We start from the raw sequence: 25,062 nt of genomic DNA, 5'->3' as shown, positions 1-25,062 counted from the left end.
TTGTATCCAGGAGCTAAACTTTCAAAAGGTGAAAGTCTGACTGCACTTCTGGGCTACATGCTATGCCACCATGTGTCCAAGGCAGGATGTCAGGATTTACGGACTTTGCTTCAGATGCTTCTCCCTGACAATAGTTTACCCTTAATTAACTACCTGTTCAACCATGCATTTGACATAACCAACTGGCAATTACATCATTATTGTCTAAATCCTGGCTGTGGCGCTTACATTAGCATTCTAGACGTTCAGAGTATCCTCCGTCCAATGTGTGATACAGAATGCAAAGTATCAGAACATCTAGGCAAAGGTTATTCATGTACACCCCCATGAGAAATGAAATTACAAATCTTTTTGAGAATCACAATCTTAAAGACAAACTAGCACAGAGAAACAATTCTGACTGTATCCAAGATATAAGTGATGGAGCAGTGTATAAGATATTTCAGATGCAGACAGATGAGAGAAACATGTCTCTGACATGGAACACTGATGGTGTCCCAGTGTTTAACTCTTCAAGTTACTCAATGTGGTCTTATCCAGTGTGTCATAAACGAGGTGGCTCCATCTGAACGGAAAAACTTTGTGTTGGTGCCAGCTCTCTGGTTTTGGAAAACCAAGCTGAAAATGGAAAGCTTTCTGAAACCATTTATCAAGGAGTGTAGATCTTTGGAATCTGCAGGTGCTGTATGGTACAAATCTGCAACAAAAACACATGAATGTGTCAAAGTTGCTACCATTCTATGCACAGTTAACTCTGTTACAAGGGCCCCTGTACAAAATATCAACCAGTTCAATGGAGTACATGGCTGTAATTTCTGTACTCATCCTGGAGAGAGAGTGGAAAAGGGTGAGGGGTTTACCAGGGTCTATCCACTCTCACTACCTTTACCCAGTCTGAGACTACATGAAGGCATAATCCATGATGCTGAAGTGGTCTCTGTAAACAACCCTGTCAATGGTGTTAAAGGACAGAGCCTTTTGTCAACATTACAGTGTTTTGAAATGGCAGAAAATTTTGTTCCAGACTATTTACACAGTGTTCTTCTTAGAGTAGTACGACAAATAACAGACTTGTGGTTTGACAACAAAATGCCAGCAGTAAATGTCAAAAGTCCAAGTGTTATGGAAGAGATAGACAAATGTTTAAAATGGGTGCGGCCGATGGTCACGTGACGTCATTTGAAGTTCAGACGTGTGAACAGCTAGCTCTGCGCACTTTGCTGGTTTTAATCCTTTTTTATGTCATAAACCGGTGAGATTCGATACACCCTGAACCTTAACTGTTCTAGGAAAACTATATGTCAAAGAATTCAAAATCCTCGGGCTCTGGAGACATTAAAAGACCCTTATGTGCTCAAGCTGACGCCGCTGACAAGGCTGCGGACCAGGAAGCTGATTTGGCCGAAGAAGTGAGTGAAATTCAGCGAGAATTTTGGAACTTGTCGGCAATGCTGACGAAGGTCGTTGCTGACTTGGTGGATCTTACTGTAATACGTCGATCGATCACTGCCATGGAGACGATGTTGACTGGTTACAAGAGTGAGGGATGTCAAGAAATGGGTTGATTATCTGGAGTCATTGGAGAGGGAATTAGCTGCTAATCTGCTAGTGACCAAGGCGGATTTGGAGCACGTCTGGGAAAAGTTGGAGGATATGGAAAAACATAGTCGGCGGAATAATGTCCGGATTGTTGGAATTCCTGAGGCCAAAGAAGGTCTGGATATGGTGAAATTCCTGGACGGGCTCCTTCCGAGTCTGCTTGACATAACAGGCCATAAGCTGGAAATCAAGCGAGCTCACAATGTTCCGGCTCAGCGATCCGTTGAGGGAGAAAGGCCCCGATCAATTCTGGACAAATTTCTGGGATCATCCGAGAAAGATCTTGTGTTACGCGAGGTGAGAAGTAAAGGAAGGCTTTCTTGGAAGAACCACAGAGTTTTCTTGTTCCCAGACTTTGCGAATTCGACAAGAGAGAAACATGACAGTTTCAAGGAATTCAAGAAACTCTTACATCAATGGAAGGTCACTTTTGCACTGATGTTCCCGGCCAAATTGAGAATAGATGCTGAGAATGGCCATAAAATATTTACATGTCCCCAACAAGCATTGTCCTTCATAAAGTCAATAGACTGAGTAAGTTATTTTGTGGTACTCACGTTGCAGCCAAGTGGACCGACTCACTGAACATTCACTTGACCGTCCAAGAAACTGAGCGCCTTTTTTGTTTCTTTTTGTGCTGGTTCTACCTAGGGATGTGCGCTACGACTAATTTGACTGTCATTTAAACGGAAGTTTTATAACCGACTAGTCAACTAGTCTAAAGAGAAACCAACCTTCAGAAAACAGTAAAGACATTTTTTTTTATATGCGACCCATTTAAAATACTTAATCTATTCCAAATTCGATGCTAAATTCCACTGAAAAGGGGCATTTATCTGCGACATGCTCACCTTGAATTATGATTATTGTACATTAAATATAGAACATGACACGCATTCACTGAATCAACATTAGCGAATATTTAATAGACATATTTATTGAAAACAATTGAGTGAATAGTGCAGGATCAATGGAATAACCATTAAAAGCCTGTTCTAAACAGTAAAAGTTACTTAACATATTAAAACAGTCAGGACATTGTTGAAAATAATTAACAGGTAAGCCAAATCTATGAGAGAAAAAAAAAATGTTGCACGTATTTCACGACATGCAGTCGTGCATTAGCCATTGATCTAATATGACAGCTGTTCGGTAAAGAACGTCAACCAATAACAGTTCAGATGTAAAAAAAAAAAAGTATCTATAGGATAGAAAAAATAGGCCTGTGATGTAGCCTACCATAAACCTAATGTATTCTAAACATGACGTGCACACAGAATAAAAAATAGTTTAACACATTAAGCAGTTGGCACCTCATTGAAAATAGCCTTCTTAATCAGCAGATTAAAAAAATTGCATACCTAGTCTAAAACAGTTATTTTCTAGGCTACTAACTCAAAAGCATAATTTTTTTTGATGAGTAAAATTAACACGTCGACATGGTCTGGTGAAAGACGGGACTTAACTCACCTAAGGTGGCTGTCCTGCGCTTGAAAACATCCTTAGGGACTTTCAAACATTTGGAAAGCCGATTCCCGCACCACTGAAGTGATTTCATAACTACTTTGCTGAGTTTGCTTGTCTAGCAAGAGGACATTTTCCTGCGTGCGCCGCGAGTGAGAGAGGGAAGAAGCACGCGCAACCTGAGGTGAAATTAAACTTTGTATCTGCTCCAGATATCCTCTTTTTTAAATAATATTTGTATTATTAATTCTATTTAAAATATGTAACATTAATATGACAGTAATTTAAGTGCAGCCTCTGTAAAAAATATAAAGCCAAACGTAAATGTGTAAAAATTATTATCAGTTTAATGGGGGGAAATATTATCCGACTAGTAATTCTAGTGTCGACTAGCAGCATCTGAACCGTTTAGTCGACTAGTTTCGCACATCCCTAGTTCCACCTAGCGGCTGGAGTTTGTCTTGTGTAGTAACACTTCTTCGGGACAGTGTTATGGATGAATCTGCGCGTTCTTTGTGCTTATGCCTCCAGTTGGTTGGAGTTTGTTTTGTGGAGTATTTCTTGCAAGACATTGGAGTGATTAGGTAATTTGTTGCACTCATGTAGCAGCCGAATGGGCCGGCTCACTGAACATTCATTTGACTGCCCGAGGAATCTGCACAGCCTTCTTTTTTTTCTGTGCTGGTTCCGCTAGCGGCTGAAGTTGGTTTTGTGGAGGAACACACCTTCAGGACAGTTATGTGGATGAATTTACACGTTCTTTGTTTTTCCACCTATTGGCTGGAGTTTGCTTTATAGATTATCTTCTGTTGTGTAATTCTGTCTCACAAAATTTTTATAGGAACTTAGAGCAATCCGATGGCAAAGTTGTCGCAGGGGCTCTCGTAGGCGTACATGGACTTTTTGAGTTTAGAGGGATGGACGCCAGTTGGCACTGTCATGCACTGGGTTAATGCGCACGTTTTTCTTTTTTGTGTTTGTTTGGTTCTGGAGGAAGTTTGGGGTTTGATTGTTGTAATAATGTTGGAATGTGGCCCCATAAAAAGAAGGAAGGTTAGTTCTCTTTTTAAACGTAAGAAATATGATATAGTGTTTCTTCAAGAAATGCATCTTTCCCCACAGGAAGATGAAAAAATTTGGAAAGCTATGGGGTGGACATGTTTTCTTTAGTGCTGGCTCAAGTAAGAGCAGGGGAGTCATTACACTGATAAGTAAGCATCTACAATTCAAATATCTCAAACAGATTAAAGTTAAATTAGGAAGAGCCATTATTCTTTTAGCAGAAATTCAGGGGCAAAGTCTTATTTTGGCTAGTATTTTTCGCACCTAACATTGATGATCAGAGCTTTTTTTAGATCTTGATGGGATCTTGAGAGCCCCAGATTACATTTCAGTTAGCTGCATAGGCTGACTGACAAAGGTGGGCTAGGCCTACCCAAGATTTTGTTTTATTATTATGTGTTTGGTCTCAGACAATTAGCTCATTGGTTGCTTCCATCTGAGAGAGCCCCTTCCTGGTTTTATATTGAACAGTTATTTCTTGCCCCATTTCGTCATTACAAAGCCTTTCTATCAAACTAACCTGAGAAGTTAAGTTACACCCTGTTATTTCGCATTTGCACTCGGTATGGACAAAACTGTCCAGAGTGTTTAATTCTGACATTTATTTAAATGTTGCCTCGAACATATGGCTGAACCCAAAATTATGTATTAATAAGTCCACTTTCTGCTATCTGAGTGGATTGCGAGAGGGATTACAACACTCGGTGACCTATATGAGAGCGGAGTGTTGAGATCCTTTGAAAATCTGGTTCAACATTTTGGGATTCCCAGATCTCAGTGTGGCATGGGGGCATGGTCATGTGTCGGTCTGCGGGAGAGAGCAAGTGGTAAGGCTCGTCACCTGGTTCATAATTATCTCTAACACCTGTCTCTCATTATAGTGATGGCGGAGGGAGACTTAAAAGGCACGCCAGAGCATCAGAGAGGGGAGAGAATGACCAGAAAGCACAACAGTCAGAGTGCCTGAGAATGTGCTACATTTCTATTACCTTTATAACGGCATTATTTATTATCTTTATAACGACGGTTACTGTCGTATGAATGAAAAACTGAAAATTATATATTATCTTTATAACGACGGTTACTGTCGTATGTGTGAAAAACTGAAAATTAAAGAGCTAACCTTGAACCTGCTTTGTTGTCTCCTGACTCCTCCACTGCCCCGAACTAAGGACATTTCCACGCTCAGTTTTTTAGGTATTTACAGCTGAGCCACCTGCACTGTACTATTTTTGGGAGTAGCATACACCCCTCTAAAGTGGTAGACACTCTGGGAGAGGTGATTACTGCTTTTGGAAAAGGTCATGAGGCATCAATGTATTACTCCCTGCTAATTCAGAGTCTGTGGGATGTTGCTTTAACTTCTATCAAGAGATTATGGGAGAAAGGTTGGTATTGGAGGGGGAGTGTGGGCTAGGATTCTAAAAAATGCCAAGTCTGCATCTAGGGATGCAAGGGTGCGCCTTATGCAATTCAAGATTTTACATAGATTCTATTGGACCCCCTCTAGATTGTATAGGCTTGGTCTTAAAAACACACCCACCTGCTGGCAATGCCAATCAGAGGATGGAGACACAACCCACGTCTATCGGTGGTGTGTTAAGATCCAAGAATTTTGGTTGAAGGTTCAGAGTTTCGTGTGTGACATATTGGGCACTCGGGTTTAATTTTGCCCCAGACTGTATTTTGGGCGATGGGGCCAATGATGTAGAATATAGACACATAAAGATTTGGGTCCAAACCAGTGTCATGATCGCTAGACAGATAGTTTTAAGGGGATGGAGGTCAGCTGGAGTGCCCCCATTTCAGGAGTGATGCTCTGAGATGGGGAGAGTGGTGGGTTTTGAAGAAGGGTCATCTAGAAGACTGGGGAAATTGAACTCGTTTGTGGGGAAATGGAGCAGATATGGGGCTGTGTATATATGTTTTGTTTTTCTGTGTTTAATATATGAATCAATAAAAAATTGTTAATAAAAAAATACAATAAAAAAAAATTGGTGCGGCCACCTAGTGAGATAACTCAACTGCCACAATCTATAAGAGAGTGGCAAACATGGAAAGAAAGTGAGTGGAGAACATTTCTTCTAATCTCTCCATTCGTATTGATGGGTTTAATCCCAACCCACTATTTCAACCACTGGATGCTACTAGTCTTTGCCATTTATCTGTTAACTAGTTCACATATTTCAAATGTGAATATTGGCAATGCTCATATGACTTTTTGTGAGTTTGTTCTTCTAATGCTGAGTTTACACTACACGATTTTAGGCCCGATTTTCACTCGCAGACAGTTTTGTGGACATCACCGACAAAAGCCCGAAATCATAGGCAAATCAGAGCTCGCTCCCATGAGCGACGAACGCAATGTATGAATTATCAAAGATGCGATCTGAGAGAAGTGCCGACGTGTCGCCGATGTCAGCGAGATATCTAGCATGTTAAATATCTGGACCTGTCTGCGATTCCAATTCGCGCAATGTGAAATGTGTTTTGACTGAATACAACTGCAGCGTTGACCTACAGCCAATGAGAGAGCAAGAAACGGGGCACAGGAAGTTTCAGTGGGAGGAGTTCTGATGTACCTGCAACAGAACATCAACTAGCATGGTTGCGGTATCAAGAAAGTCTCATTGGACCGAAGAAACGGAGGGAAAATGAGTGGAACATTGGCAGGAGCACCAGTGCCAATTTGATGTTTCCTCTGAACTGTACCACAACCGGGTGGAGAAAGAGAAGAGTTGGAGAGAAACTGCCAATTCTCTTTGACAGTCAGGTAAGCAAATAGGTCAATTTTTCAGTAGGAGGTACTTTTTCATATTGTAACCAATAAAATATATGATGCCTTTACACATTATGTAAAGGCGATTAAAAACATACACATCATTTTCTGAAATGCATAACATATGATCATGCATTTGTTTTCGTATCTCGTATCACTTCTCGTGTGTACTCTGTTGTGAAACGTAATTTGGAGTCCAGGCAGAGTCGTCGGGTATTCGTCAATAGTGAAATGTTTTGTAATGTGTTCACCCCTGTCGCCGATTCTTTGTGTAATTTGAAAACCCTACGACTTCTATGACAAGACAGACAGTTGTGTAATATGAACGGTACCACAATCCGACGTCTCTGAAAGTCGTGTAGTGTGCAGGAGGCATAACTGAGTTTCTGTATGGCAAACAAGAAGTTTCTTATAACATTCATCTCCTCTCCCACTTAGCTGAGAGTGTTAGGAGACATGGCCCCTGGTCCTTGACATCAACATTTGTGTTTGAAGGACAAAATGGCAGATTGCTCAAATTTTTCAATGGAACACAAAATGTACCATTGCAAATAACACAAAATTTAACAAGACTGAAGGAGCTAAAAACATTATCGAAAGCTTGCATCTCAGAAGACTCCGCAGCACACCAATATGTTTCATCAGTACTTCGGGGTTACTCTTTACACAAAAACATGTCCACAGATGGATAGCTGCCATTTTTTTGGTCATGGTCAAGTGAAAGTGTTACCACAGTCTCATCAAATCTTACTGCGGAGTTCTGGAATTTGTACAGAACAAAATCAAGCCACATACTTCCGGAGGTTTGTTTGTGTTGGGACACTAAACTCCACTTATGAGTATGACTCAAAATATTCAAGATGTAATTCCTTGGTAACCACTGGCTGACAAGTTGTAAAAATTGAACACATCATTGTTGTTCAGACACTGTCCATCCCCAACCAACCAGTTTTACTGGTTAGGTTAACAGATGAAGTCTGAACATTTCTCAAAATGTGAACAGAGTATGTATACATGGATTCACACATACTAAATATCACATTCTGTTCAGGCTACAAGGTAATACTTCCATCAAAGGTGACAAACAAATGTATAGAAACTGCAAAAAGGCCAGATGGAACTGTCGTTTTACCCTTACCAAATACTTATGAACGTGATTAACAAATACTCAGAATCAGAATTAGTGTGACACAATAACTTAATGCAATGTGTAAGGAGGACAAAATATATCTTTTGGGGAAAGTTTTTATAATTGCATTATTTGTACAAATTCAGTAAACCCTCAATGTATGTTTACCATACATGAATTGAATGAAACTCAATGTAAATGTTTAAGTAAATGTTAGTGCTGTTAATTAGGGGTGCACCGATACCACGTTTTCTCTTCCGATCCGATTCCGATATCGGAAATTTCAGTATCGGCCAATACCGATCCGATATCAGTGTTGTTTTTTTGCATAATCAGTTTAGAATATCTTTACATTATTGTGAGGAACTAATTGGGTGTACTCTTTAATATGTAAAGAAACACAAACCTCTAACTACACATTAGTTAGGATTCATGATGGCGCCACCGATGGCGCAGCGGATGGCTGCCTCGGTGTGGAGCTCCTCAGTTCTTTTGCTGTTTTTGTTTGTTTGTCCTGTGTTTAGTATGTATGTATGTGTGTGTCTGTACGTATGTGTATAATTAGTTTTTATTTTTTTATTATTATCTATGTCTTGCTGCTGTTTTTGTATTGTTTTTGTATTGTTGTACACTGGAAGCTCCTGTCACCGAGACACATTCCTTGTATGTGTAAGCATACTTGGCAATAAAGCTGATTCTGATTCAATATAAATGTATAGCTTATTAAGAAAAACGTTACTGTTAACTAGTATACTAGATAATGTAGCAGCAAAATTAACAGTTATTCCAGTATGTCATCAGTAGAAAATAAGCCGTTTTTTTTTTTTTCAATTTAAAGGTGCAATATGTAAAAATGTTAATGTAATATTCGCCTTTTTTTTTGCCATTGTGTGAACAGCTTGTAATGCAACTTAAAAAATGAGCCCTTCCCGGACTTCCTAGGTTGCCTATTAAAGCCTGTAGACTGATTTTCATGCGAAGGGAGCTGGTCAATTTTGCCGGGAAAATCCAAAGGATGTGACGTTTATGCACGATCCCGAGAGCCTTGCCTCAGTGCTTCTCTTCCACTATTCAACAGCGACAACAAACTGTAATACTAGGTAACATTATCTTAGAGATGGAATCCAGCAAACGTCCGGCTCCCAGAACAGCAATGACTCCTACACAAACTCACAGTAAGCCAAAAAAAAAAAACATTTATTTACTGAATCCCATCTGGCTAAGCGGAAACGTGATTGTGGTCGAGCGAAAACTAGAGTGAACATCGGCAGGGCATTTCATTCCTGGAGGGAACTTTGTTCGGTTTTGGGGATCAAAACCGACCCTGAATTGGCGCTGTGACAGGTAAGCTTACATAACTGCAAAGCATGTGAAATATAGTGCCATAAGATTTGATCTGTGTAATTTTAGCTAACTTGATCTTGCCTGCTAATGCTGACAAATTGCAAGCTACCTTGCTTCGTAACTTTCAAATAATTTCAACGATCTTCTCTTTATCCTAAAGTCAGGTATGCTGATTCACAGTAACTGACAATGTTAATTTGTAATTATTCAGCAAGGTAAACTACAATAACACATGAAATGAATGCTAAACAATGTTCAAGATAATGCAAAAAGCTCCATTCATTAGTGTAACGTAACTTGGTTATACAGAAAATATATACATTCTATTATTATAAACGCATCGATATATAAAAATGACAGTTGTGATGGAATCACATCAATACTGAATTGTCAACATATTTATAATATACAGTCTATTTTATAAACAGCTACTGTCATCCACCAAATTTAGCTAACAGCTGTTGATAAAGCTGGCTAGCTAGCTAACGCCGACATAGGCTATCATATAAATGCAGTCAATGTATCATGCAAAGAAAAGTGATTACTTCAAACTACAGTCTCGCATAGTCAGACCTATATCCACACTTTGTTTTAGCCCTGTTCCAGCACTGGAGAGTCAAATATAATATACAGTCTCAAAGTTTGTAGTAAAACAATCATAACTGTGTCATTTTAATTATGCTCATCTGTCAGCATGATGCCGGTGGATCATGTTCAGTCTCTTTGTTTTTGTCACGCTCACTTGCGTCCCTATAGAGTGTGTGCGTGCGCGATCATGAGCAACAGGCTGCAGTTCACTTAACGGCCACAGGTGTCATTAATAACAAGGGTTTCTGAATCTTACATACTGCACCTTTAAAGGATTCAGATCTCTTTTCAGTCCACTTTTCATTCACAAAGTTATTTTTTTGGAACCCATTCAACTTAAATATTATTATAATTTGTAAACAAATTATAATAATAATAATATATTATAATAGTAATATATAGTAATATATCTCAATCGTGCACCTTTTGTCATGGATCCACCGGTCTCTCTCTCTCTCTTTCTTCCTCACAGCTGTCACAGCGCTCACTCTCCCCTGAATTCTGATTACAACCACCTGCATATCATTAGTGGCTAAACAAGGACTGCATATATACCATGCTTTCACACACATTCTTTGTCTGTTCTCATCGATAGTATCTCTGAGACTCCAGACCTTTCTACTATGTCAAACATTCCTGTGTCTTCATTATTGCCTGCAAGTACCATAAGACCAATAGTCTTATGAATTATCTGTTCATCGTGTCTATACCCTGTCTGGATATTACTCACCTGCTGTTTGCCACTCTGATCAACTGGATTTACTCACAATGTTTACATCACTGTTTCAATCATCTGTTCAATAAACCCTGCTACTGAGTTCATATCTCTGCCTCTGTGAGTCTCTCCGTGACACCTTTAACTTTTAAACCCTCACGCTTTTATTTTGACATTCTGAACTCTCCAGGAAGTCCTGTATGTGTCGGTTTGTAGACAAGTTCACAGTAGTTTAATTCACTTCTTATTCAAATTCTGGTAAAAAAAAAAAAAAAAAAAAAAAAAAGCACCTCCAGTGCCATTCTAAATTCATATTATAAGTGAACCGAACTTTTGAGCATCTACATCTGAGATGTTGTTAGTGAGTAGCGCTCAAATATTGCGCACCGTGTGAAGGCTACAAAGAGCCGCGAGTGTGTAAACAGAGCAGTGCCATTCAATAACACGCTGGAGCTGCGTGTGCATTTTATTTACTTATTAAACAGTGAATTTGTGATTCACAGAGCTATTGTACATCTTCAAGTGGCTTTGAATAAAATGCACGAGTCATATTAACTACTTTAATTGTGTGTTCTTTTATGTCATTTTTGGAGCTTGAAAGTAAAGAACATGACTAACACACAGTATCGGATTTGGATCGGGCTCATCAGACCGATACCCGATCCAATTAAAATCATCAGTATCGGAGCCGATACCGATCCAGGTATCGGATTGGTGCATCCCAACTGTTAATGTAAATGTATTACATGTACTATCTGCAATACCCTGTTTGAAGATGTTTTAATATTTCTATGTATGCATAGAGGGCTGCAGGTCTCTTAATTGTAATTTGTAATGTGACAAGTAAAATGTCTGTTTGAATTCAATTATGTATACTTGCAAATTTAACAAAATCACTCATGATCTTAATCTCATGGATTGTCAAAATAGCATGATGAAATCTTATTTCCATAACAATATACAATACTGAGGCATGATAGCATTGCTATTTTTAGCTTAGTATTCAGTAAAACACAGGGAATTAATTCAAAATTGCATACTGCAATCATACGCTTAGCCTACTATTTCTGAAAATATAGGCTATTTCAATGGCAGACATAACAGTAGTATGCGATTCAATCATTTGCCTACATTTACTGCAACTGCCCACATTTACTACAACTAACTGCAATATTTAAGGCATAACTGCTTTTCAATCTGATGTTCCACATCTGGGACTGACTAGTTACTGTCTTGAGAGTAGCCAGCAATATTACTTTTAAATCTAATTTGTTTATATGGCAAAACAAGTATGAGGTGTATAAATGGGATAAACTGTACAATATATTATCACCTCAATATACAAACATCTGCTGTTTTTAAAGAGCTTATATCTAATAATTTTTTTTTTTCCAAATTTCAGCTTGTTTTTCCTGAAACTGAATATTTAAAAGCATCAGTCACAAATCAATGTGATGTACTGAGATAATAAGCTTCTTTAACAGTCATTAAAACGCTAAAGAGAGAAAAACATGCACAGAAAAATACTCACCAATATACACATACATTTTGATTAAAACCTAAATATATTAAATGATGTAAAACACATTAAACACTTACCGAATTGAGCTCTCGGACTATCAGCTCTTCTGTCATCTTGTTTTATTGGCGGTTATAAAAACAACTCACTGTTCTTCCGCCATCTACTGAACTGGAGTGAATCACAAACTGATTTATCCTGAAAAACTCGCAGAGGTAATCGTTGTAATTCAGTTGTTCTTAGTCAAAACTATTTTAGATATCTATAATGCAATATTTAAAAATCATGCTCGGCAGTCTCACAATAACAGAAATGCCTAAGCTTTGTTGTCATTTGTGGGGAAAATGCTTATGATCACTCATACTGTATGTTATTTATATATATATTGTATTATATTATATGATATTATATATTATAGATCAGTGCTTCTGATGCTTAAACACCTTTATTTTGGGTTTCCTAAAACACTGTACCTCAGCACCAGACATTAATATGCAGATATTGAAAAGTAAATTCTAGTAAATTCTCCCAAATAACAATCACATCAACACAGTTGAGTGTTTTTAAATCAGAAAATGATTGACAGATATTAAACATTGAATAAACATTTAATTAAACTTAACCAGACCAACATAAAAATAAATTTCTTACCACTTAAGTTTAGCGGAGACATCTCTGCTTCTCTTCATTTGTTGTCAATAAACAAAAAAATGTCTCTGTTACACTTTTACATCATGTTCTTTTCATTCATATGAGTGCCATCTTTATCAAATCAAACACATTTATATTTAACCTGTTGATGTGCATGCCTACAATTTAATATCACACCTACAAATAATTGTTTATGGAGAAAATCAATAAATGAATGTCTGTCAGTGAGTCAATCCACCAGAATGACCATTAATTTGTACATTTCTGTGGAGAAATAAAGGGCGTGCATAATATGCAGCAAGTAATATAGGAAGATACAAGGCAAGAATTATATGATCCTTGTATGGTTTTCACATTAGATACCATACACTCAGATCTCTAATTCAACACAAGTTCTGTACTGCAATAATGTATTCATACCATACTGACCATATTCTGGTTTTCCAAAAAGAGGACACCTTTTTTTTTTCACCGGGGGTTGGGGGTGGTTGGGGTTGGGGGAGGAATAACAGGGTTCAAAACAGTGTTACTATGAATGCAAACTTTAATACAGTGAAAAAGACTCTATTAGCATAACATAAATATATATAAAAAATAAACATTTCCAACATTCGTTTGAATGTCCATGTACTAAATTAAAATATTTGATGCCATGAGTGTACCTTCATTTACTATTACTATTATTTTTAATGGCCATGGAAAATGAAGCAATGTGATAACAATTTTACCTGGTTGCAAAAAGTAGTCCGTTAATTTACCTGATGAACTTTCACCTTTTGCTGACCCTTTATGCTTGGCAGAACTAATGTGTGCTTCTAAATCACTTGCACCTTTATTAGCAACTGTCACATAAGTGCCAGCTTTACATGTCATACATTCTGCTTCCCACGGATCTCGACCTGGACGAAAGCATGGGAATTTTTTGTGCAAATCTTCTGTAAATTTGCACTTTCGTTTGGGCATTGTTTCCACTATCATTTGCTGCTACTGTTAAGCATCTGTTTGATGCCGAACACAACAGTGCTTCACGCGGTCGCGGAGAGATTGACAAGCAGGAATTTGGCCAGTAGTTGCTGCAAGCCTCTTATAATCGACCAATTGGTGTGTGAGAAGGCGGGACTTACAAAGAGGGGTTAAAGCAATGCAAATATGTGCACGCACACAATGAAGTATTAGACCAGATGCACATCATAATGCAACTAAAGCCGAAATGTAGAAATCCCGGCCAGACGCTTTTTTTAGGTCTGAAAAAGAGGACATATCTGGGAAAAAGAGGACGTATGGTCACCCTAAATAATGTCAGTCATTGTCATTCATCAACCTCTGCAACATTTATTAAATATAATCAAATATAAAAAGAAATCATTCAAAAATAGGGTAACAAAAAATAAAACCTAAAAACAAAAAAATTGGAGGAACCATCATGCAGGTTACGGGGGACTTGGAACTTCATGAATTATTTGGGTTTGTGATGTCTTTAAGTGCAACATACAATTGTCAATCTTGCTTAACTGTAAAAAGTGACTTTCAGACAATTTTCATTTAAGACAGAGATTATTTAGCAGAGACGGGCCACTTCTATTAAAATTAATGGGAGAAATTGGAACCTCTACACTGCGTGCCCAATTATTAGGCAAGTGAGTATTCTGATCTTATCATTATTTCCATGCACATTTTCCAACTCCAAACCATATAAACTTGAATGCTTATTGGATTCAATAATTTTCAGGTGGTATGTATTTGTGTAATTAGGGAGGGTGTGGCGAAAGTGATTAACACCTTATATCAAGGTGTGCATAATTATTAGGCAGCTTCATTACCTCAGGTAAAATGGGCCAAAAAAGAGATTTAACTGACACTGAAAAGTCAATTTTTTTTTAAATGCCTTTCAGACGGATGCAACACTCTTGAAATAGCTAAACTATTGAGGTGTCACCACTGGACAATCAAACGTTTTGTTGTGAATAGTCAACTGGGGCGCAAAAAATTAATGGAGAAGAAAAGGTGCAAATTAACTGCAAAAGACTTGAGAAGAATTAAACGTGAAGCTACCAGGAACCCATTATCCTCCAATGCTATCATATTCCAGAACTGCAACCTACCTGGAGTGTCCAGAAGTACAAGGTGTCAAGTGCTCAGAGACATGGCCAAGGTCAAGAAGGCTGAAACACGACCACCACTGAATATATTCACAAGTTGAAGCATCAAGATTGGGCAAAGACAGATTTTTCAAAGGTTTTATGGACAGATGAAATGAGAGTGACTCTTGATGGACCAGATGGATGGGCCCGTGGCTGGATCACTAATGGACACAGGGCACCACTTCGAGTCAGGTGCCAACAAGGTGGAGGAGGGGTACTGGTATGGGCTGCTATCATTAAGGATGAGGTAGTTGGACCTTTTCGAGTTGAAGATGGACTAAAACTCAACTCTCAAACCTACTTCCAGTTTCTGGAAAGTGTTTTCTTCAAGCAGTGGTACAGGAAGAAGTCCTCAGCATTCAAGAAGGCCATGATCTTTATGCAGGACAATGCTCCATCACATGCATCCAAGTACTCCACTGCTTAGCTAGCCAGCAATCGCCTCAAAGATGACTTGGCCCCCTTCCTCACCTGACAGTACACCTCTTTGAACAGCATTTGGGAGGCTGTGGTTGATCAAGAAACTGACAGACTCCATGGATGGAAGGCTTATGGCAATTATTGAAAAGAAGGGTGGCTATATTGGTCACTGAATATTTTTGAAAGGCCAAAAATGTTATTTAATTGTCATTTTGTGTTACTTATTTGTTGCACCTATTCTAAAAATTGAGAATAAACAATTGAGTTGGAGAAATTATTTTTGTAATTTAGTTGCATATTAACTGTGCACACTAATAGTTGCCTAATAATTGTTCACACTTATATATTCCCCTGAGAAAGACAAGACTCACTTTTTCTTTGTTAAACATTCAGGTTTGAGGTTCAGTAACATTTTGGATTGACTGAGAGCATTGTGTTTGTTCAACAATAAAATGAATCCTGAGGAATACAATTTGCCTAATAATTGGCCACGCAGTGCAAGCGCACAACGGTCCACGGATATAGAAAGAAAGTCCCGCCTTACAAGTAAAAGAGCCAATCACCTTTTAGATCCAGACATCGACTGTCAATCATCTCGAGAACGCACAAGCGCATTAGCTATACAACCAGGGGAAATCTGGGGAAATCTGTCTGTCGAGAAAATTTGGGCCTCACTTGGGCATTCTACGCAGCCGGTGCTGATGATAAAATTTGCATTAAGTTTATTGTGTGCGATCTGATCCAGAACACGGAAAACTAGTATTCGTTGACCTCAATACATTTTAGACTTAAGAAATACTAAAAATAATTTTCGGTTGTGTGATACTTGAGTTATGGATTACGTGATCAGCAGAGCGTCGGTTTGTGGTGTTGATTCTGCTCGTGATGTGGGTTAGATTCCACCTTTTTCTGAACCCCCTTTTCTACCCATCTCATGTCAGCAGGGAAGATAGACTCTTTCCTTTAATGAACATTAACATAAATTATTTTAAAGGGTATTGTAGACATACGTGTGAAACCTGTTTCAACACATAAAAAATAAGACCAAATACAATGTAGGTATATTTATTACACTGGCTAAAAAAAATAAAATAAATAAAAACCTTTTCAATGCTGAAATGGTGATGTGGGGGCTTGTGAAGGCCCTGATATACTGGGTAGCTCAGTGGTAAAAACACTGGCTACCACCCCTGGAGTTCACTAGTTCGAATCCCAGGACGTGCTGAGTGACTCCAGCCAGGTTTCCTAAGCAACCAAATTGGCCCAGTTGCTAGGGAGGGTAGAGTCACATGGTCACTATAATGTGGCTCGTTCTCAGTGGGGCATGTGGTGAGTTGAGTGTGGATGTCGCGGTGGATGGCATGAAGCCTCCACATGCGCTGTCTCCATGGCAATGCGCTCAACAAGCCACGTGATAAGATGTGAAGGTTGACAAAATATCTTGCAGGGGGCGGCATGACACCCCCATCACCCTTGAATATAAGTATATTTTGTCTTTACTGTACTTGCAGAAGTATAACCAAGTGAAAAATACACTTATATAAAAAATACACTTATATTTAAGATACATTCTCTTAAAGCAAGTCTAAATATCTTATATGCTGTTTCTCAAGTAAATGTATCTTGTTTTAAAGATTTTTAGACCATTTTAAATGGAAAACAAGACAAAAACACTTGATAACAATAGAATTTTTACAGTGAATTTCTGTACTGAATTAAATTTAAATATTTTTTCTCATTTAATTTAAAGATGATTTTGTCCTCTTTATTGTTAGTAAGCACGTTTAATACAACCTTTGAAGTCGGGGCACAGGCTGAATAATAGGTTAAGAGCTAATGATTAATCATTGCAATAATCGCCGAATAATCGAATAATCGTTCTAATAATCATCAGATTAATCAATTATCAAAATAATCATTAGTTGCAGCCCTAGTGTGAATGACTTTCGCTGCAGATGGCACATGAGTGAATGGTCACCTGAGAGTATTTGAGTAGATTTGATTCCTTTTGTAGACTAATTTAACAACAACAACAAAAAAATATCATGACATGGTTTTGGAAAATATCTCTAAGCAAACGATCGTACAGATGTACATTTCCACCAGCTCTCTAATAATGCTACATGCTGATGTGTTCATGCTGACTGATTTTGACTGACTGAACAACGTAAACAAAATTAGAGAGTTGCGACACTGCCATAGATTTCTGTTATAATTGGAGAAAGCGGAAATGGCGTGTGCCGTGGGGTAAACGATACTTCAAAACACTGAATTGTTCCAACTGTTTCTTGAGCACACTCACTGGTAAGTTGATGAAATTACTAAATTTTTTGACATTTTAACGCATTAGCTGACCTCTTATGAATCTAGTCAATTCATATTTTATGTAGCCAGCTCTAGTTAATGTTTATCGTTAGATAATAGTTAGTTAGATTCTAATTGCAGTTAGCTATGTGAGCAACACTTCACTAGCTACCATAAACAGATGTCCTACATTTACCTCAGATTAATTGCAGTTATTGGTGTTCGTTAACATACAAAGTTTATCTTCGGTGATTAGATTTGTTGTTAAAGTTAGCAACACTTAATTCAAGACTGTACCTTATTAGTACATCTAATTTCAATGAATGGTAGCTAGCTCAAATAGATAACAAGGCTAGCTTGTAGCTAGCAATGTTGTTCCTGGGTTAATTCTGTCATTACACACATCGTTTGTTAGACAGTGCATCAGTGACGGGTGATAAGATTAACAGCATAAATGTGGATGATCATGGTAAAAAAGAAAGTGTGGTGAGGAGCATTGGGCTAATCAGCCGAGGAGAGGAATAAGTGCAGCGGAACGTGGCAGTTCAGGAGAGAGAGAGCCACATGCAACTGCCATGTGTGTGTGTGTGTGTTTGTGTTGTGTGTCTTTTTGTTTAAATTAAATATTATTTTGACTGTTCAGCTGGTTCCCGCCTCCTCCTTTCCCAACCTTAACCTTGTTACAGAAAGTATAACTGCAGATAGCTAATAACTTTACATATTTTTCTGTTGAAGAGCTGACATGTGAAACCATGAGAGACTGACATCCCCTGCCAGCCCTTGGCACAGGTGCATGCAGAACAATACCAAAACACTTCTCTTTAAAGTATAACAAAGTTTACTGATGCAGTAATATCAATTAATAATCAATACAATGCATTCGATAAACTTCCGACTACAAACTAAACAGTAACATAATTAGATATGGTCACAAATATGCCTATAATACATGAGGAGGGTGTGTGTGTGTGTGTGTAAGGAGAGATGGAGGGCACAAAATGGCAGATGTGGCTTTCGTCGAGAGTACGTCACACGAGGTTTCCGGCCAGAGAATGTGGCCACAAATGTGGGTGGAGAGACTGGTTAATGGCATCTGCCCATTTAACGTGTTTCTCCGCTGGTACGATAACTTAGGGACAAAGCTGGGCTCTATCGCCAAGTTATCTGCTCGCCAAATGTGTGTGCGGGTATGTTTGTGAGGAGTCGTTTGTGTGTGTGCGGTTAGTACATGAGAGAGAGAACAGAGTGATGGCATTGAAACCGGTTTTAGCGATAATGGGAGAGAAGGCAACCATTAGGCTTATCACTCAGAGACGCGGTGAACAGCTCGTAATCCGTCCGCCGTGGTCGTTGGTTCTTTAATGGATAAACTCAGTGTGCCGGTCTCACCCGCGTTGGCGGAAATGCACAAACAGCCTAACGTGGTTGGATGACAACACAGCAAATTTCATTCATCGTAATAGTAAGTTACAATAATAGTTTGAGTATTATAAGCAGCAATGAGCGGACTTGGCGGTTCATAAACTGTACAAGCAATAGCCTTGATACACAAGAATAACTTCCATAACGTAGAATACATTTACAGTGTTTATGTATTAATATTTTTATGGTCGTAATTACTCACATGCTAATATTATCTTAAGACATTCACATAAGCATGTACAACAAGTGAATATCCATGAATGCAAGCAACTGCTCAATTTAACACAAGAAAAAAGTTTGTTCAATAGTGCAAAATAAACAAGGCAACCAATTGCATTCAACAAAACATTTTATTATATAATATATCCAGGGAGAGTGTAGATACATATTTCCTTGAATGGACAGTCTTAATAGAAACTCATTCGACCTCCTACAGGGAGAAAAATGGCAGAAAGCAGGCCAGGAAAGGCATAAAAGTGTTCAAAATAGCCATTGCATTCTTTCTTTCACTGCAACAGTAGGAAGAAAAAGTCAGCTTTTCTTGATTTCAGAAAAACAGCCCTGTTTACATCTTTAGCCCTATTTGGATGAAAATTATTTAACATGGGGACATGAGATAATTCCAGCATTTACAGGGGGTAGTCAGTAATTGTATCCCCGGCCAAATTACCTACTGTTTTTTGACAAACACCAAGGTCATGTGGTATTTTAATTACTGTCCAAATCCACATCTCTGAGTTTATAATCCAAAAGCCATTTTGCAAATCCTTTTTGACCACTGCTAAGTGCCGTACGTTTGCGCTGCGTGTGGTAACAGCTCTAGAGGTAATGGACAGTTGTGAAAGTTGGAGGATTGTGAAACAGAAATTTTTTAAATAATTCACAATAATAAACTTACATTGCCGCTCCACCACAGTGAGTGGGAAATCTTAAGTAGAAGGGAAAGAAAAACGAGGGCCAGATCATGTAAACTTTTGAAATGGTCCATTATTATGGCAGCAATGAAATAAAAAGGTAATATATCACATTTTAATGAAGAAACATTTACTAAATACATTTATACATAGGGCTTGCATGACTACTCGTTTATAGGGGTCGAGTAGTCCCAGAAAAGTTGCCGAGCTATCTTATTTAAAAGGTTTAATTTCCACCTCCATTTTTTAAACACTGACAGATAATTCCAAATGATGTCTGTCATTTTGACAGTTAAAACATTAGAAAACCATTTTTACCATAGCTCCTCAAATTTGGTTTTATCTGTCTTTAGTGTCCTTGATATGTGCGGCTTCAGACTGTGTCTCATTTGGAAGGCTGCGTCCTCCGGATGTCGCATTTCTCGGCCACATACGTCATCGAGGCTGTTTAGTTTCATAAAAGCGAGTAGGACACTTCGAATGCGACCTTCTTTCACGGGAATTTGGAGAATGCATGAGGTGTATCATTCGTGGGCACTCACAACCCACAATTCTTTGCTTCAACGGAAATGTCTAAAAAAAATTACGTCAATTTGCCTGTAAATATGATGTTCAAAAGCAAGTAATGTTAATTCCCAAGTTGAAGTACCTCAGTAGATGGGTGCAGAGTATATAATATGTATTATTATATTAATATATAATTAAAATAAAGTATTAGACTAAAAGTACATCTGTAAAATCTATTTTCTTTTCTCTTAACATCTTTATAACTCTCCTAAAATTTACCTCATACATTCCCTTCTAAAGGGACTTTGTTACCGTCTCACTCGAAGCGCTCACGCTTATTAAAGAGTGGCATGCTGTCATAGCAACCATGTTCCATTCCATTTCCTTTGTCATACGAACTCGTTTATTCGAGATTTGTTTAAAACCTCATATAAAGACACACACACATAAAACTAAAACAACAACATAAATAACATACAATAATCAAGTATAATAATAATTAAAAAAAAAAACTAAACTCTAAATTACTACCTCCACTGCCCCACTTCGAGATTCCCTCAAAAATGCTAAATAATTGCCCCATTTCTTATTGTAAGATTCCCTACCCCCATCCTAATGCTCAACCCCTCCTCGAAGGCAGCCACCCTCCCCATCTCCACGCACCACTCCGGGAACGAGGGTGCTCCATCCGACTTCCAACTTCTCAAAATAATCTGCCTACCAATCATCACACTGGTCAAAACCCAGTCCTTCATGTACTTATCTACCAAATCCATGACCTCCCTATCTCCCAAAATACAGAGTCTGGGGCAGAACGAGACCTGAGTGCCCAACACATCACACACAAAACTTTGCACCTTCAGCCAAAATTCTTGGATCTTAAGGCACCCCCAAAAAACATGGATGGTGTCTCCATCTTCAGTATGGCATCGCCAGCAGATGGGTGTGTCCTTAAGACCAAGCCTATACAATCTAGAGGGGGTCCAATAAAATCTATGTAAAATCTTAAATTGCATAAGGCGAACCCTTGCATCTCTAGATGCAGACTTGATGTTTTTTAGAATCCTTGCCCACACTCCCTCCTCCAATAACAAGTTTAAATCTTTCTCCAATAATCTTATGAGAGAATTTAAAGCTCCGTCCCCCAGACTCTGAATTAACAGGGAGTAATACACTGATGCCTCATGACCCTTCCCAAAAGCAGCAATCACCACTTCCAGAGTATCTGCCGCTCTAGGGGGGTGTATGCTACTCCCAAAAACAGAGCAGAGCAGGTGGCGCAGCTGTAGATATTTATAAAATTGAGATCTGGGAATCCCAAAATGTTGAATCAAATTTTCAAAAGATCTCAATACTCCACCCTCATACAGGTCACCAAATGTATTAACCCCCCTCACAATCCAATCTGACCAACAGAAAGGGGACTTATTAATACATAATTTAGGGTTCAGCCATATGCTCGAGGCTACGTTTAAATAAATATCAGAATTAAACACTCTGGACACTTTTGTCCATATCGAGTGCAAATGCAAAATAACGGGGTGCGACTTAACCTCTCCAACTAATTTAATCGAAAGGCTTTGCAGTGGCGAGATAGGGGCAAGAACTTCCTTTTCAATACAAAACCAGGGAGGAGCTCTCTCAGGTGGAAGCGACCAATGAACCAAATGTCTAAGACTGAATGCATAATAATAAAATAAAATCTTGGGTAGGCCTAACCCACCTTTGTCAATCGGCCTATGTAACTTATTGAAATTTAACCTGGGATGTTTATCATTCCAAATGAAGGACTTCGCTATGCTAACAAATTGCTTGAAATAAGAGAGGGGGACATCTACAGGGAGAGACTGTAGCAGGTAGTTCAATTTTGGAATGCAATTCATTTTAATAACATTAACCTTCCCAATCATCGATAAATGTAATGAAGCCCATCTGTCCACATCATTCGAAAACCTTTTTATTAAGGGATCAAAATTAACTCTGACTAAATCAGACAAATTTGCTGGGAATAAAATTCCCAAATACTTAATTCCCTGTTTGGGCCACTGGAAGGCACCCAGCTGGAAAGCCGTTACTGGACAGTATGCTGTCAAAGCCAAAGCTTTGGATTTAGACCAATTGACTTTGTATCCTGAGAATTTGGAAAAGGAGTTAATAATTCTGTGGAGGCAAGGCATAGATCGGAGATAGGGTCGGAGACGAATAATAAAATATTATCTGCGTAAAGCAGAAGCTTATGTGCCACACCTCCCGCTGTCACCCCTGGAAAATCATCCTCCTTTCTTATCGCAGCTGCTAATGGTTCCAGGGCAAGACAGAACAATAATGGGGAAAGAGGGCAACCCTGCCGGGTGCCCCTATCCAGAGTAAAATAATTTGAAATTAACCCATTTGTTTGCACCGCTGCTACAGTGTGTCTATAAAGTAACTTAATCCAACCAATAAATGTATTCCCAAACCCATACATTTCCAAAATCTTAAAAAGATAATCCCATTCTACCATATCAAACGCCTTTTCAGCGTCAAGAGAGATGGCAGCAACCAGAGACTGATCATTCGCTACTGACCACACGATATTGATGAGACGCCTAATATTATCAGAAGAACTACGGCCTCGAATAAACCCCACCTGATCTATATGTATAAGTGATGTCATAACTTTACTTAATCGATTAGCCAGAATTTTGGACAAAATTTTTACATCTAGTTGGATCAGGGAAATTGGACGGTAACTTTTACACTCTTTGGATCTTTGTCCTTTTTTAGAATCAGACTGATCCGGGCTTGTGTCATGGTTGGAGGAAGTTTTCCGTTCTTTAATGATTCAGTATAAACTTCTAACAAAAGTGGAGCCAGTTCTGTAGCATAGGATCTAAAAAATTTTGCGGCAAAACCATCTGGCCCCGGAGCCTTGCTAGTAGGTAGGGACTTAATTACCTCGTCAAGCTCCTCCAAGGTTATCTCAGAATCAAGAGAGTTTTTTTGCTCAATCGTCAGTTTAGGAAGATCTAATGGTTCCACAAAGTTTCTAATATCTTCATCAGTAGACGAAGACATGGAACTATAAAGATCAATATAGAACTCTTTAAAGGCATTATTAATATCAATGGCTGAGGTAAATATTTCACCACCAGCAGATTTCACTGAGGGAATGGTAGAAAAAGACTCTCTCTGCTTTATATATCTAGCCAAAAGCTTCCCTGCTTTGTCACCCGACTCAAAGTATGACTGTCTTGCCCTGAATAACCAAAACACCACTTTCCGTGACAAAATAGTATTATATCTATATTTCAATCGGGTCAATTCTCTGAGGCCATCGGCTGACATACAGGGCATCAGCTCTGCCTTAGCACTTTTAATATTTCCTTCCAACTCCACAAGTTCTGGTGCTTTGGATTTTTTGATGAATGAGGCATACTGTATGATCCGGCCCCTAAGAACCGCTTTAAGTGCCTCCCAAGCCATGCCCACAGAGGATACTGAGGACCAGTTGGTCTCCATATAAACACTGATTTCAGTCTTCAGATTTCAAATTGTGAGGCAAAATTACATAACAGAAAATACTTTGTGAAATAAACCCAGTCAATAGGAAGAATGAACACAAAGAATGTGTATATTCATTCACAGAACTGTCTCAAAGATGTGATCTTCCACAAAACAAATTCCAGCTGATATAAAACCGTTCAGGTTCCTCGGACAGACAAAGGAATGTTCAGTGAGCCAGCTGTTATGAATTCAACGGATGACGTAATCATTCCAATGTCTCGTAAAAAAAAAAAACAAAACAAAAAAAAAACACAGCCAGCAGGAGGAGTAAGCACGAAGAACGAACAGATGAATCAACAGCTGTTCCAAAGGAATGTTATTCAATAGAACAAGCTCCAGCCGCTAGGCGGAACCAATACAAAAAGAAACAAAACCGGCATCCCAGTTCCCCGGATGATCGAGTCAATTCACTCAGAGGCTGCATAAAAGTATATACCATGACTTACACAATCCATCAGCTTTATAAAAGACATCCTTTGTGTGAGCATGTAGATATTTTGCGGTCATCCATAGTGTCCACTCTCAGTCTGTCCGGGAACTTAAATGCAAAAGTTTCTTTAAGGAAAGTGTTATTCACAAAACAAGCTCCAGCCGCTAGGCGGAGCCAACGCAAAAAACCTAAAATGTCGCCCAGCTTCCTCAAGAGTTAGTACAGCGAGTCAGGCCCACTCACATGAGAAACATCCAATGGTTTACTCAGACATTGATTCTATAAAAGATATTGCCTGATTTGGACATGTGAATACTTTGCGACCGAGTTTGGCAGGAAACATTAGAGCAAACGAGATCTTTTTCTGATGTAAGAGTTTCTTACATTCCTTGAAACGATCGCGTTTCTCTCGTCGAACTCACAAAGTCCGGGAACAAGAAAATATTATGGTTCTTCCAAGAAAGCTTCCCTTTGCTCCTCGCCTGGCACAACACAAGATCTTTATCGGATGATCTCAGAAATATGGCC

General features: G+C 38.7%; 2 protein-coding genes across 2 annotated transcripts in view; both read right to left on the bottom strand.

The window, feature by feature from the left end:
* LOC127418769 (zinc finger protein 883-like) overlaps positions 1–12,303 on the bottom strand; it is a 121,957-nt gene extending 109,654 nt beyond the window's left edge. The window contains exon 1 of the mRNA XM_051659581.1: positions 12,280–12,303. The gene's annotated coding sequence lies outside the window, so the exon portion shown is untranslated. The remainder of the gene's footprint in view (positions 1–12,279) is intronic.
* The window catches only part of LOC127418537 (zinc finger protein 91-like), a 275,803-nt gene that overhangs the window by 209,680 nt on the left and 41,061 nt on the right, over positions 1–25,062 (bottom strand). The gene's annotated exons all lie outside the window — the stretch shown is intronic.

The sequence above is a fragment of the Myxocyprinus asiaticus genome, chromosome 28 (genome assembly GCF_019703515.2).
Source record: "Myxocyprinus asiaticus isolate MX2 ecotype Aquarium Trade chromosome 28, UBuf_Myxa_2, whole genome shotgun sequence".
Taxonomy (NCBI): Eukaryota; Metazoa; Chordata; class Actinopteri; order Cypriniformes; family Catostomidae; genus Myxocyprinus; species Myxocyprinus asiaticus.
The sequence above is the reverse complement of the archived record's forward strand: the minus strand, read 5'-3'. Positions and strand labels throughout refer to the sequence as shown.